We start from the raw sequence: 15,134 nt of genomic DNA, 5'->3' as shown, positions 1-15,134 counted from the left end.
GATCAGTTGAAGGAGGTTGCCTTATTTCTTGAAGTGTCAAATATATTTCAGGGAAGACTATCATAGGGGGAGAAGGTGGACAAGCAAAACGGACTCAGACATGACTTTTCTCATATCAGACTTTCATGGTTCTTCTTGATGATAGTAGTAGCTAAATAATAGTCATCATTTATTCCATGCTCTGTCCTAAACACTTTGCTTGCATTATGTACATTCTCATACTAACTATGAACTAGTACTGTTATTAATTCCATTTTCCTACTTCAGAGATGAAGAAACTGAGACCTGGAGAGAGAATATGACTTGGCTTAGGTCACACAACAAAAAAAGTGGTAGAATCAGAATTCAAACCAGGTCTGACGTTTCCAAACCAGAGCCCCAAGTCATTTTATTATTCCACTCTTTCACCTACATCCTCGTATTAATCTTTTTTTTTTTTTACAGCTTTAATGGACTATAATTGCTTTACAATGGTATGTTAGTTTCTGTTTTATAACAAAGTGAATCAGTTATACATATACATATGTTCCCATATCTCTTCCCTCTTGCGTCTCCCTCCCTCCCAACCTCCCTATCCCACCCCTCCAGGCAGTCACAAAGCACCGAGCTGATCTCCCTGTGCTTTGCGGCTGCTTCCCACTAGATATTTACCCTACATTTGGTAGGGTATATACGTCCATGCCTCTCTCTCGCTTTGTCACAGCTTACCCTTCCCCCTCCCCATATCCTCAAGTCCATTCTCTAGTAGGTCTGTGTCTTTATTCCTGTCTTACCACTAGGTTCTTCATGACTTTTTTTTTTCTTAAACTCCATATATATGTGTTAGCATACGGTATTTGTCTTTCTCTTTCTGACTTACTTCACTCTGTATGACAGACTTTAGGTCTATCCACCTCATTACAAATAGCTCAATTTCATTTCTTTTTATGGCTGAGTAATATTCCATTGTATATATGTGCCACATCTTCTTTATCCATTCATCCGATCATGGGCACTTAGGTTGTTTCCATCTCCAGGCTATTGTAAATAGAGCTGCAATGAACATTTTGGTACATGACTCTTTCTGAATTATGTTTTTAATCAGGGTATATGCCCAGTACTGGGATTGCTGGGTCATATAGTAGTTCTATTTGTAGTTTTTTAAGGAACCTCCATACTGTTCTCCATAGTGGCTGTACCACTTCACATTCCCACAAGCAGTGCAAGAGTGTTTCCCTTTTCTCCACACCTTCTCCAGCATTTATTGTTTCTAGATTTCTTGATGATGGCCATTCTGACTGGTGTGAGATGATATCTCATTGTAGTTTTGATTTGCATTTCTGTAATGATTAATGATGTGGAGCATTCTTTCATGTGTTTGTCAGCAGACTGTATATCTTCTTTGGGGAAATGTCTATTTAGGTCTTCTGCCCATTTTTGGATTGGGTTGTTTGTTTTTTTGTTATTGAGCTGCATGAGCTACTTATAAATTTTGGAGATTAATCCTTTGTCACTTGCTTCATTTGCAAATATTTTCTCCGATTCTGAGGGTTGTCTTTTGGTCTTGTTTATGATTTTCTTTGCTGTGCAAAAGCTTTTAACTTTCTTTAGGTCCCATTAGTTTATTTTTGTTTTTATTTCCATTTCTCTAGGAGGTGGGTCAAAAAGGACCTTGCTGTGATTTATGTCATAGAGTGTCCTGCCTATGTTTTCCTCTAAGCGTTTGATAGTTTCTGGCCTTACATTTAGGTCTTTAATCCATTTTGAGCTTATTTTTGTGTATGGTGTTAGGGAGTGATCTAATCTCATACTTTTACATGTACCTGTCCAGTTTTCCCAACACCACTTATTGAAGAGGCTGTCCTTTCTCCACTGTACGTTGCTGCCTCCTTTATCAAAGATAAGGTGACCATATGTGCGTGGGTTTATCTCTGGGTTTTCTATCCTGTTCCATTGATCTATCTTTCTGTTTTTGTGCCAGTAACATACTGTCTTGATTACTGTAGCTTTATAGTATAGTTTGAAGTCAGGAAGCCTGATTCCTCCAGCTCCATTTTTCGTTCTCAAGATTGTTTTGGCTAGTCGGGGTCTTTTGTGTTTCCATACAAATCGTGAAATTTTTTGTTCTAGTTCTGTGAAAAATGCCAGTGGTAGTTTGATAGGGATTCCATTGAATCTGTAGATTGCTTTGGGTAGTAGAGTGATTTTCACAGTGTTGATTCTTCCAATCCAAGAACATGGTATATCTCTCCATCTATTTGTATCATCTTTAATTTCTTTCGTCAGTGTCTTATAATTTTCTGCATACAGGTCTTTTGTCTCCTTAGGTAGGTTTATTCCTAGATATTTTATTCTTTTTGTTGCAATGGTAAATGAGAGTGTTTTCTTGAGTTCACTTTCAGATTTTTCATCATTAGTGTATAGGAATGCCAGAGATTTCTGTGCATTAATTTTGTATCCTGCTACTTTATCAAATTCATTGATTAGCTCTACTAGTTTTCTGGTAGAATCTTTAGGATTCTCTACGTATAGTATCATGTCATCTGCAAAGAGTGACAGCTTTACTTCTTCTTTTCCAATTTGGATTCCTTTTATTTCCTTTTCTTCTCTGATTGCTGTGGCTAAAACTTCCAAAATGATGTTGAATAAGAGTGGTGAGAATGGGCAACCTTGTCTTGTTCCTGATCTTAGTGGAAATGGTTTCAGTTTTTCACCATTGAGGACAATGTTGGCTGTGGGTTTGTCATATATGGCCTTTATTATGTTGAGGAAAGTTCCCTCTATGCCTACTTTCTGCAGGGTTTTTATCATAAATGGGTTTTGAATTTTGTCAAAAGCTTTCTCTGCATCTATTGAGATGACCATATGGTTTTGCTCCTTCAATTTGTTAATATGGTTTATCACATTGATTGATTTGCGTATATTGAAGAATCTTTGCATTCTCGGAATAAACCCCACTTGATCATGGTGTATGATCCTTTTAATGTGCTGTTGGATTCTGTTTGCTAGTATTTTGTTGAGGATTTTTGCATCTACGTTCATCAGTGATATTGGCCTGTAGTTTTCTTTGTGACATCCTTGTCTGGTTTTGGTATCAGGGTGATGGTGGCCTTGTAGAGTGAGTTTGAGAATGTTCCTTCCTCTGCTGTATTCTGGAAGAGTTTGAGAAGGATAGGTGTTAGCTCTTCTCTAAATGTTTGATAGAATTCGCCTGTGAAGCCATCTGGTCCTGGGCTTTTGTTTGTTGGAAGATTTTTAATCACGGTTTCAATTTCAGTGCTTGTGATTGGTCTGTTCATATTTTCTTTTTCTTCCTGGTTCAGTCTTGGCAAGTTGTGCATTTCTAAGAATTTGTCCATTTCTTCCAGATTGCCCATTTTATTGGCATAGAGTTGCTTGTAGTAATCTCTCATGATCTTTTGTATTTCTGCAGTGTCAGTTGTTACTTCTCCTTTTTCTTTTCTAATTCTATTGATTTCAGTCTTCTCTCTTTTTTTCTTGATGAGTCTGGCTAACGGTTTATCAATTTTGTTTATCTTCTCAAAAAAACAGCTTTTAGTTTTATTGATCTTTGCTATCGTTTCCTTCATTTCTTTTTCATTTATTTCTGATCTGATCTTTATGATTTCTTTCCTTCTGCTAACTCTGGGGTTTTTTTGTTCTTCTTTCTCTAATTGCTTTAGGTGCAAGGTTAGGTTGTTTATTCGAGATGTTTCCTGTTTCTTAAGTAGGATTGTATTGCTATAAACTTCCCTCTTAGAACTGCTTTTGCTGCATCCCATAGATTTTGGGTCGTCGTGTCTCCATTGTCATTTGTTTCTAGGTATTTTTTTATTTCCTCTTTGATTTCTTCAGTGATCACTTCTTTATTAAGTAGTGTATTGTTTAGCCTCTATGTGTTTGTATTTTTTTACAGATCTTTTCCTGTAATTGATATCTAGTCTCATAGTGTTGTGGTCAGAAAAGATACTTGATACAATTGCAATTTTCTTAAATTTACCAAGGCTTGATTTGTGACCCATGATATGATCTATCATGGAGAATGTTCCATGAGCACATGAGAAAAATGTGTATTCTGTTGTTTTTAGATGGAATGTCCTATAAATATCCATGAAGTCCATCTTGTTTAATGTATCATTTAAAGCTTGTGTTTCCTTATTTATTTTCATTTTGGATGATCTGTCCATTGGTGAAAGTGGGGTGTTAAAGTCCCCTACTATGAATGTGTTACTGTCAATTTCCCCTTTTATGGCTGTTAGTATTTGCCTTATGTATTGAGGAGCTCCTGTGTTGGGTGCATAAATATTTACAATTGTTATATCTTCTTCTGGGATCGATCCCTTGAACATTATGTAGTGTACTTTTGTCTCTTGTTATAGTCTTTATTTTAAAGTCTATTTTGTCTGATATGAGAATTGCTACTCCGGCTTTCTTTTGGTTTCCATTTGCATGGAATATCTTTTTCCATCCCCTTACTTTCAGTCTGTATGTGTCTCTAGGTCTGAAGTGGGTTTCTTGTAGACAGCATATATATGGGTCTTGTTTTTGTATCCATGCAGCCAATCTATGTCTTTTGGTGGGAGCATTTAATCCATTTACATTTAAGGTAATTATAGATATGTATGTTCCTATTCCCATTTTCTTAATTGTTTCGAGTTTGTTATTGTAGGTCTTTTCCTTCTCTTGTGTTTCTTGCCTAGAGAAGATCCTTTAGCATTTTTTGTAAAGTTGGTTTGGTGGTGCTGAACTCTCTCAGGTTTTGCTTGTCTCTAAAGGTTTTAATTTCTCCATCAAATCTGAATGAGATCCTTGCTGGGTAGAGTAATCTTGGTTGTAAGTTTTTCTCCTTCATCACTTTAATATGTCCTGCCAGTCCCTTCTGGCTTGCAGAGTTTCTGCTTAAAGATCAGCTGTTAACCTTATGGGAATTCCCTTGTGTGTTATTTGTTGTTTTTCCCTTTCTGCTTTTAATATGTTTTCTTTGTATTTAATTTTTGACAGTTTGATTAATATGTGTCTTGGCGTATTTCTCCTTGGATTTATCCTGTATGGGACTCTATGTGCTTCCTGGACTTAACTATTTCCTTTCCCATATTAGGGAAGTTTTCAACTATAATCTCTTCAAATATTTTCTCAGTCCCTTTCTTTTTCTCTTCTTCTTCTGGAACCCCTATAATTTGAATGTTGGTGTGTTTAATGTTGTCCCAGAGGTCTCTGAGACTGTCCTCAGTTCTTTTCATTCTTTTTTCTTTATTCTGCTCTGCAGTAGTTATTTCCACTATTTTATCTTCCAGGTCACTTATCCGTTCTTCTGCCTCAGTTATTCTGCTATTGATCCCATTTAGACTATTTTTAATTTCATTTGTTGTGTTGTTCATCATTGCTTGTTTCATCTTTAGTCCTTCTAGGTCCTTGTTAAATGTTTCTTGAATTTTGTCTATTCTATTTCCAAGATTTTAGATCATCTTTACTATCATTATTCTGGATTCTTTTTCATGTAGACTGCCTGTTTCCTCTTCATTTGTTAGGTCTGGTAGGTTTTTATCTTGCTCCTTCATCTGCTGTGTGTTTTTCTGTCTTCTCATTTTGCTTATCTTACTGTGTTTGGGGTCTCCTTTTTGCAGGCTGCAGGTTCGTAGTTCCCGTTGTTTTTGGGGTCTGTCCCCAGTGGCTAAAGTTGGTTCAGTAGGTTGTTTAGGCTTCCTGGTGGAGGGGACTAGTGCCTGTGTTCTTGTGGATGGGGCTGGATCTTGTCTTTCTGGTGGACAGGTCCACGTCTGGTGGTGTGTTTTAGGGTGTCTGTGAACTTATTATGATTTTAGGCAGCCTCTCTGCTAATGGGTGGGGTTGTGTTCCTGTCTTGCTAGTTGTTTGGCATAGGGTGTCCAGCACTGTAGCTTGCTGGTCGTTGAGTGAAGCTGGCTGTTGGTGTTGAGATGGAGATCTTTGGGAGATTTTCGCCATTTGATATTACATGGAGCTGGGAGGTCTCTTGTGGACCAGTGTCCTTAAGTTGGCTCTCCCACCTCAGAGGCACAGCACTGACTCCTGGCTGCAGCACCAAGAGCCTTTCATCCACACGGCTCAGAATAAAAAGGAGAAAAAGTAGAAAGAAAGAGAGGATAAAAGAAAAGAAAATAAAGTAAGGTAAAATAAAGTTATTAAAATAAAAAATAGTTATTAAGAAAAAAAATTTTAATGTAAAAAAAAAAAAACAACGGACGGATAGAACCCTAGGACAAATGGTGAAAGCAAAGCTATACAGACAAAATCTCACACAGAAGCATACACATACACACAGACAAAAAGAGGAAAAGGAGAAAAAATAATAAATCTTGCTCTCAGTGTCCACCTTCTCAATTTGGGATGATTCATTGTCTATTCATGTATTCCTCAGATGCAGGGTACATCAAGTTGATTTTGGAGATTTAATCCGCTGCTCCTGAGGATGCTGGGAGAGATTTCCCTTTCTCTTCTTTGTTCGCACAGCTCCCAGGGGCTCAGCTTTGGATTTGGCCCTTCCTCTGCTTGTAGGTCGCCGGAGGGCATCTGTTCTTCGCTCAGACAGGACGGGGTTAAAGGAGCCACTGATTCAGGGGCTCTGGCTCACTCAGGCGAGGGGGAGGGAGGGGTACGGAGTGCGGGGCGGGTGCCTGCAGCGGCAGAGGCTGGCGTGACGTTGCACCAGCCTGAGGCACGCCGTGCGTTCTCCTGGGTAAGTTGTCCCTGGATCCCGGGACCCTGGCAGTGGCAGGCTGCACAGGCTCCCCTGAAGGGGGGTGTGGATAGTGACCTGTGCTCGCACACAGGCTTCTTGGTGGCAGCAGCAGCAGCCTTAGCGTCTCCCGCCCATCTCTGGGGTCCGTGCTTTTAGCCGCGGCTCGCGCCCGTCTCTGGAGCTCCTTTAGAGCAGCGCTCTTAATCCCCTCTCCTCGCGCACCAGGAAACAAAGAGGGAAGAAAAAGTCTCTTGCCTCTTTGGCAGGTCCAGACTTTTTCCCGGACTCCCTCCGGGCTAGCCGTGGTGCACTAACCCCTTCAGGCTGTGTTCACACCACCAGTCCTCTCCCTGAGCTCTGACTGAAGCCCGAGCCTCAGCTCCCAACCCTGCCCTCCCCAGCGGGTGAGCAGACAAGTCTCTCGGGCTGGTGAGTGCCGGTCGGCACCAATCCTCTGTGCAGGAATCTCCCCGCTTTGCCCTCCGGACCACTGTTGCTGTGCTCTCCTCCGCGGCTTTGAAGCTCCCCCCTCCGCCACCTGCAGTCTCCGCCTGCGAAGGGGCTTCCTAGTATGTGGAAACCTTTCCTCCTTCACAGCTCCCTCCCACTAGTGCAGGTCCCGTCCCTACCGGTTTGTCTCTGTTTATTCTTTTTTCTTTTGCCCTACCCAGGTACGTGGGGAGTTTCTTGCCTTTTGGGAGGTCTGAGGTCTCTGCCAGCGTTCAGTAGGTGTTCTGTAGGAGTTGTTCCACATGTAGATGTAGTTCTGATGTATCTGTGGGGAGGAAGGTGATCTCCGCGTCTTACTCTTCCGCCATCTTCCCCTCGATACTCATTTTTCCTGTCCTGGTGCTCGGGTTCACCATTCCAGCCACTTTACTAACCCCTTGTATTAATCTTGAGTTTTCAAAGTATTTGACGTTAGAGCTAAGTGCAAAATTGTTTACCATTTTTTGTAACCTGTCCTTCTATCATAGAGCATTTGGCTATTTGCATCTCATTTGCTAACACATCTTAATATGTATGAATCTCAATATATGTGCATATATACAACACGTATGATATAAACATATATATATATATATATATACACAACACTACAGTGTTATAGGTGTAGTTCATAGCTGTCTCCAAATAGTGCTTTGTGTGTGTGTGTGTGTGCGTGTGTGTGTGTGTGTGTTATTTACTGGAAAATGTTACTAGTGGCCCAGTAATGAATAGGAGCTTAAAGTTCATGTTCAGTATCTCTACCTTTTCTTCTTCTTTTTTTTTTTTTTTTGCGGTACGCGGGCCTCTTACCGCTGGAGCCCCTCCCCTTGCAGAGCACAGGCTCCGGACGCGCAGCCTTAGCGGCCATGGCTCACAGGCCTAGCCGCTCCGCGGCATGTGGGATCCTCCCAGACCAGGGCACGAACCCACGTCCCCTGCGTCGGCAGGCGGACTCCCAACCACTGTGCCACCAGGGAAGCCCGGTAACTCTACCACTCTTTATTTGCACAAGCAAATGTGATCCTCTGTAGTGACTTTGCCCTGTTACGGACTAGGAGTGTGTGCTATTACTGATAGGATAGTCAGGTCTTACAGTTAAAATACTCCTAAGACAAATAGATCCTGGAACCTTCACATGGCCATTTCTTTATAAAAGAAATATGTACTTCATAAAACTCTGCAGGTTACATAGAGCAGGGAGTTTACTCAACTGACCTAAGTTGATAAGTCAGACTTAACTTTAGAGAAATGTCCTGGAAAACTAAAGCAATGTGATTCAAGATCCGGGTATACTAAGAGAGACAGTTAAGTGTTTGACATCTGATCTCTCTAGCAGAATGTATGCTTACCACACATACGGTCATATCAGATGGAAGAAGCTAGTTTCTAAAACAGTTCGGAGTGGATGTTTGCTTCTGATTAGCCTGTGTGTATGTGTTGGACGAGTGAGCAATCGGGAAGTCATGACCATGTGTTTGCTGTCATTTAAACTGCCAATCTAATCTAAATATACATGTGGGTGCCTAAGGAGACTTCTTTCTTTTCAAGAGGATCATTCTTAACAGCTCTCAACTCCTTGCTGACACACGTGAACTTTGGGGCACTTCTGTTTTCCTGAGGGCTACTCTGTTTCCTTTTAAAAGAGGTGAGGATGATTTCTTTGCTTGCTGTATTTCTGATTTTTAAAGGCCAGCTGTATGTAAAGTTTATTTATTGTGAGCAGTAACTTCATAGGAAAGATAGCTTCTAGGATGTTCTACAAGGTAATGAAAGGGAGGGTGGGGGGATGAGGGTGGTGAGATGAGTAAAAGAACTACAGGGTTTCGATTTATAGAAGAATTCAGTTTTAGATCACTAATTTGCAGGTAGCATGCTATAATTAAGAAAAATTAGAGACAATGTTTATAAAATAGGAGGTATGATTTTATAATACCTCACTTTATAATGGAGCCCTGCTGTGATTTAAGGTAGGAAGAAAAAAAAGAACCCTTCTCCTCTGACTTTGAAGCATTCACACATATTTTATCTACTCAGGAATTACTAAAACACGTATTAAAGAAATTGAAGTTTTTTCTATTCATGATTATTGTAGACTTTTATTTTTTTAGGGAAGCTAAGGATTAGACATAAATATCTTACTAATCTGAAATGAATCTTTTCATTTAGAAAAGAATACTATTCTTCCATTTTTTCATAATTACATAGCTTATCGTATTCTACAAAGCCATACACCCAAAATGTTTTTCTTTCCCCATTCACATATTTTTAGACGTAAAAGCAAACAGTGTACTGTTTTTAACTTACGAAAAAATAACAGGACACCCCTTGTCATCTAACTGCTAGAGTATTTGATACAAATTAGCTATCATTTAATTGCACGTTAAAATGTTGTTCCCTTAATATGTTTTGATAATCCTAGAGAAACTGACTTATTTTCTTAAAATTTATGAGTATATAAATTCTTACACAAGTACATGTATTTAATTTTTAATTTCTTTAACAGTCATATTGTATGACAGTTTGAATGGAATTAGGCTTACAGATTAATATATGTGACAAATATAAACTAAGAGAAGTAGTAACAAAATTTAAAGAACATAGCATTTGTTCAGAGTTAGGCAAATTTTCCTAGAGAAATATGAGAGTTACATACTTTTATATTTGGAATGTCAGAAAGCATGCACATTTATTGGCAGAAATAAATTTTCCTGGAACCATATTCAAGGATAATGTACCATATGGGTGTCTATAAATTAAATGCAGTTACTTGATGCCCAAATAGTTAATGTTATATATAAATGGGCAAAGTAATTTCATGTAAATACTAAACTCAATAAGTTAACATTGTTTTTCTGATGTAGTAGAACACATTGTTTTTATCCAGACGTGGAGATATCTAAAGGCTTAAGAAACTTTTTTTTAAAACAACATTTCCTTTTTTAAATGTTTTCATTCCAGCATAATTTCAGAGAAAACAGAAGCTGATCATAATAATCCCTTTCATTTCAGGAAGAGTTGTATTTAGTAAATTCTATTGTAGAGCAGTAAGTGGAGCTTTAGTGCTCCTTCAAAGCTAGTTTCTCCCCTCTCCCTTCTCTGCTCCCCAACCCACCTCATTGCTTAGCACACACTCAAGGAATTGTGCAATTTGCTCAGTTCATCCAGAAGTTTATGAGAGTAATAATATCAATATTTCTAGTTTTCTTTCAGAGTTTTAGTTGATCAGAAAACACCATTTTCTAGAGTAATTTGACTTCCAAGCTTCCAGCAGCCAGCTGGTAAAGAGGACGTGATCTATTACACATTTCACATTGTTCATAAGATAAAAACCAATCTCTTAGGAGATGTTTTAAGTCAAATGCAATTAAGTGGAAAGAAGAGTCTGTGTTTTCTACTTGCTTTTCAGCACTTGGTTCTTTTAAGTAGAGCAGACAAAAAGGTAGTAAGTAGCCTTTACAAGATAGGAAGAAATTTGAATGCCATATTGTGAACTAAATGTGCCAAAGTTTTAAGATATAATATATGTCTTTGAAACATTCATGCTTGTGTACACCAAGGTTTGTGGAATTTGTAGCTGTATAAATACTGTATGTATGTAAGGTTTGTAGCTTTTCCTGAACAATGATTCTATGAGTAGGAAATGCTCTTGTTTCATGAAGATTCAAAACAAGTTTAGGTCTGTAAATCATCCTTGAGGTATTGAAATTGAATGAGCTTCTGAGGATCAATTCACAAACGGTTCTAAACCATGCTCTAAGAATGTTGTAAATCACTTGTGCTGTTGATCTAATTGAACAGCGTGGATCTGGACCCTCATTAACTTGTCTGTAAGGAAGAGAAAATTGAGGAGAGCAAGGAAGAGGCCGTGGAAGACCTTTAGCTGATACTGTCCTGAGCTGCCATTGTCGAAGGACATCTTTTGAGCTAATTTCAGTCCCATAAAAAAAAAAAAATCTATTTAGTGATTAGTAATCAGTGGATGAGAGCAGAAAGCCCAAGTGAATAAAGGCCATAAATACTGAAGTCCTTGGGATAACAGCCTGTAAAACTGTCAGAAAGCATTGCTTAAGTGACAAAAGATAGCCCAAAGTAACAACAAGTGTTAGCTCACTAGGCAATACTCCATATTCATGGACAGAAGACATAATTTAGTTTTCCTCAAAAATGGAGGTTCTCCCTTGACTCCAATACCTGCCTCACTTTATTTACTTGTTTTGGATGGTGTCTGTTTGCTTTTAATTTATGGTCGATTGCATTTGCTAGTAGGAATCACGATGCCTGTTTAAAGATAGCTGTGTTTCCAAAAGTAGAACCATGATTGCTGAAACTTCTGTTTAGATCCATCAAGATCTACTTACTTGCTAAGAATGTTTAGCCTAACTAGAGTGAGTGGGTGAGTACATGTTTGTGTATTTTTAAAAGGCAGATGGTTAGGAATTAGTTGCTGACAAGTGCCTTTCTCTTGTTTTTAAATTGAAGTCTAAAGTTTACAATTCTTCAATATTTCTCCCTGAGGGAAGAATCAATTAAGTAAATAAAAACAGAAGAATGTAAGGCTGTATTATAAACTCTTTTGTTATTACCACACAATACTGAGATGACAAATGGTTAAAGTCTTACTTGCCCGTACTTTAGGTTTGTTTTCAGAGTTAGAGAAGATTCAAGATGATGGAATCAAAGGTCTTTATTCGAAACTCCTATTGTTCTAACTACGATGATGATTTCATAGCATTTGCATTATAATGTTAGCAATCAAAATGATATGTTTTACCGTTTTTACAGTATAACCCTCAAATCCCAAATGCGTGTTTTAGAGATGTGTATGTCTTCAGTGTATTTCAAGTGTTGTGCTTTTTCAAGTTAGAGAATTTTTATCAATGTACCGGCGTTTGCTTTTCAGCATTCCGGCTGTGAGAACTAGAGGTGTCATTCACTTGAAGGGAGCAGATGTTAAAGGTTCTTGCCCCTGCCTCCCTAATGGCAAACACCCTTGAAGAAGAGAAATGTTCTATTACCCAAATAGGCATCTTTCTGATGGTGAGAAAAGGCGGTAAAAGGCAGTAAATCTGCCTTCTCATTATGAAGTGCAACAATAGATTGATTTATGAAGAAAAGCAACTGTTAGGCTTATATAAGACGTGTGCATGGAAATGTAGGTTCCTTTAGAGCCTTATAAGCAGTAACATTCCTCCTATTCTTGACAAGAATCTAATATTACTAATAGGGAATGTGTTGATTCTAAATACCACGTTTTTTAAGGGGGTACATTGAGAACAAAAAATTCACCTCCTAATGTTTTCACATGAGAACAGTCTCTTAAATGTGCTGTGTTTTTACTATTTTCGTTTATTTTCATTAAGATAGAAGGGAATTTTTAAAAATAGTTTTATTTTTATAAACGTTTTGTTGTATTTAACATTTTAATAGAAGTGAATGCAAGTATAACATATTTAGATGTTAGACTGTTTATAAACTTTTCAGTTTCACTTAATAAATCGTGTAACTTAAATTTCAGCACACACTGTAAAATGAGAGTTTCAAGTAGAGCCGCAATGAATTTCAAATTTCAGGGGAGAAGGAGGTTATGTGAAGTATTTTTTGTTGGGCTATTATTTTAAGAAAATGTATGTGCACTTTATCTTTTAAATAAGTTTGTGTTACCTCTTACTTGTTAAGGAGCTCTGTTAAAGTATTTTCGTTTAACTTAAAAATTAAAATTTTAAGCTCTAAAGTCAATTTTGAGCATAAAGTACAAAAATCTGGACAGTCCCTGAGTAAATTTTAATGATGCTGCCTTATATGTTTAGCACACGTCACTCCGGAATTTGAAATCTATGTCATATAATTAAGATTTGAGCAGGTAAATTACAGAATTAAAACTGATAATTATCTATAGACTTTTAACTCATTTGTTTTAGCAAACATGTATCCCCTATATATGTATATTTCCAAATTATACATATAGTAATAGCCATATTAACATGTTATATACAAGAAAGCATATACAAAAATTTGAAAATTTAAAAGGAAAAGACAGAAAATAAACATGAGTAAAGGTTCTATTTTCTTTTACCCCTGTGGATTACCTTACACACATCTTTGTGAACATATATGTGCATATCCACACCCAAGGAACTTTGAAGCCCTCTCATCCAGAAGAAAGGGCTCCAGTATGTTACCTGAAAAATGCACTGTTATTCTAATTAGGAAGATACAAGGCTTGTAAAGAAACAGTCCTTGCAACTATTAACAATCTTTGTTGTCTAGACTGATCATGAGAAGTGTTGCATTTTTAACCTGATGATGATTGGTTAGTTTTCAATCAAAACTTTTTTTCCCAGTGGGTTTTGGTTATTTTGGAAGTCCAAGTACCATGGAAATAAGGATTTAGCAAATAAAATGAACTCTTGATGCTGCTGCTGTGGTAGTAAATCTAAGCTTCACATTTAATGGGGAAAATTCGCTAAGATAGTCGAAAGATTAAAATTAATAAAACTTCTTGACATTTGTCTAAGTCTATAAAGATTCTATTGGTGTCAGTCAAATACTCTATGACCATTTTTAAGTAAGCCATTTTTAAAAAGGTCTAAAATTAATAAGGAAATGCAGTTAAATATCTTGTCAAGATCTCTTTACATGTATCTGTGTTTTACTTCATTTCAATTAATTGTCATGTTTTTGATACTCTGAATTTATTCTGTTTAATTTACTTTAATATTTAAAATTTTATAATCCCAAACTGAGAGTTATAACCACATATAACGTACTTTTAGGACTTTGTTCAATTCAGCACTGCCCTTATATAGAGCGAGAATCCACTAATACTTTTTCATTATTTCAAGTGCTTGTGAGCTACACAGGTGGGTTATTTCACAAGTAACTGAATAGTAGTTCTGACAACAGTTAAGGGATCTTATTGTTAACTGATGAGCAGTGGTGTTTTGATGTTCATTGGTCAGCTTCAGTAGCAGTTAATTATGGGGCAGTTCTATCAGGAAACTCTTTTTCTTCCTATTCCTTTTTTGTGAGGCATTACAGCTCTAAACCCTCTCACTTGTAACTTTTTTCTTCCTCTGCCCTCAAAACACACGAAAGAGAAAAAGAGACCAGTTAAAAGATAAGTCTCTAACATTACAACCAAGTGGTATATTTAATGGCCAGTTGTGAAACTCAACTTCTGTGTGCACAGTCTTTGCTCAAGGAATAGTAACATGCTTATAGGTGGTACAACTGTAAATGGTCTGTTTCCAGATGATTTCTCATTCCTAAAGCTCTTAACAAGTGAGCGATTTTCAGAACACATCTGGCACATGCACCATCTTGCAGCAACTGGATTTTTTTTGAAAGATCACATGTTCTGGCCACAATAGTCAGTAGCAGCCTTCAAAGTACAACTGGTGATGAGAGATAAAAGACTTGAGGCTCCTCTGTTTAAAAGAGAGGAAGCTAAAAGAAAATTATAGCCATCCCTAAGTGTGGAAAAGGGTCTTATGGAAAGATTTATAGACCCTTGTTCCCCAAGGCCATTTCGTTTCCTAATGGGATTTTGTGTTCTCAGACAGGGAGTACAAAATGATGACAGCATTTAATAATAATAGTGAAGATGACGGTAATAACAAAGAAAGCAAACGCAATTGTAAAAACAGAGGCACCTCAATATAAAGCCAATTATCTTGGCACCCAGGATAATTTTGTCTGTAAATTGAAAATATAACAGAAATAAAGATCTTTGCTCTTTTGCTAACCAGGGGGGAGGGTAAGTCTTAGGATCTTGCTCTTTTACAGGCAAATGATGGTTATAACAATAGCTTTTGATAATACAAGGGCCCAAGAGACTAAATACAATTATAATGTAACATCAGGTTCACTCAAGTTGTCATAATACTTACAAATGGAGAGGATTTGCCAGAGAGAGATGTGGTTTCTTCCGTGTGGTCACAGGCCTGAG

General features: G+C 37.7%; 1 protein-coding gene across 4 annotated transcripts in view; it reads left to right on the top strand.

Annotated features, from left to right (window-relative positions):
- Nucleotides 1–15,134, top strand: part of MLLT3 (MLLT3 super elongation complex subunit) — a 268,120-nt gene that overhangs the window by 226,939 nt on the left and 26,047 nt on the right. Inside the window, exon 1 of one of the 4 annotated variants that reach the window (XM_082656017.1) lies at nucleotides 8,593–8,831. The exons of 2 other annotated variants lie outside the window; for them this stretch is intronic. The gene's annotated coding sequence lies outside the window, so the exon portion shown is untranslated. Of the gene's footprint in view, nucleotides 1–8,592; nucleotides 8,832–11,508; nucleotides 11,580–15,134 lie in introns of those variants that run through there. One more of the 4 variants, XM_082656018.1, reaches the window with a different exon arrangement.

This window comes from Grampus griseus (assembly GCF_964374135.1).
Source record: "Grampus griseus genome assembly, chromosome: 6".
In the NCBI taxonomy this organism is placed as follows: Eukaryota; Metazoa; Chordata; class Mammalia; order Artiodactyla; family Delphinidae; genus Grampus; species Grampus griseus.
The sequence above is the reverse complement of the archived record's forward strand: the minus strand, read 5'-3'. Positions and strand labels throughout refer to the sequence as shown.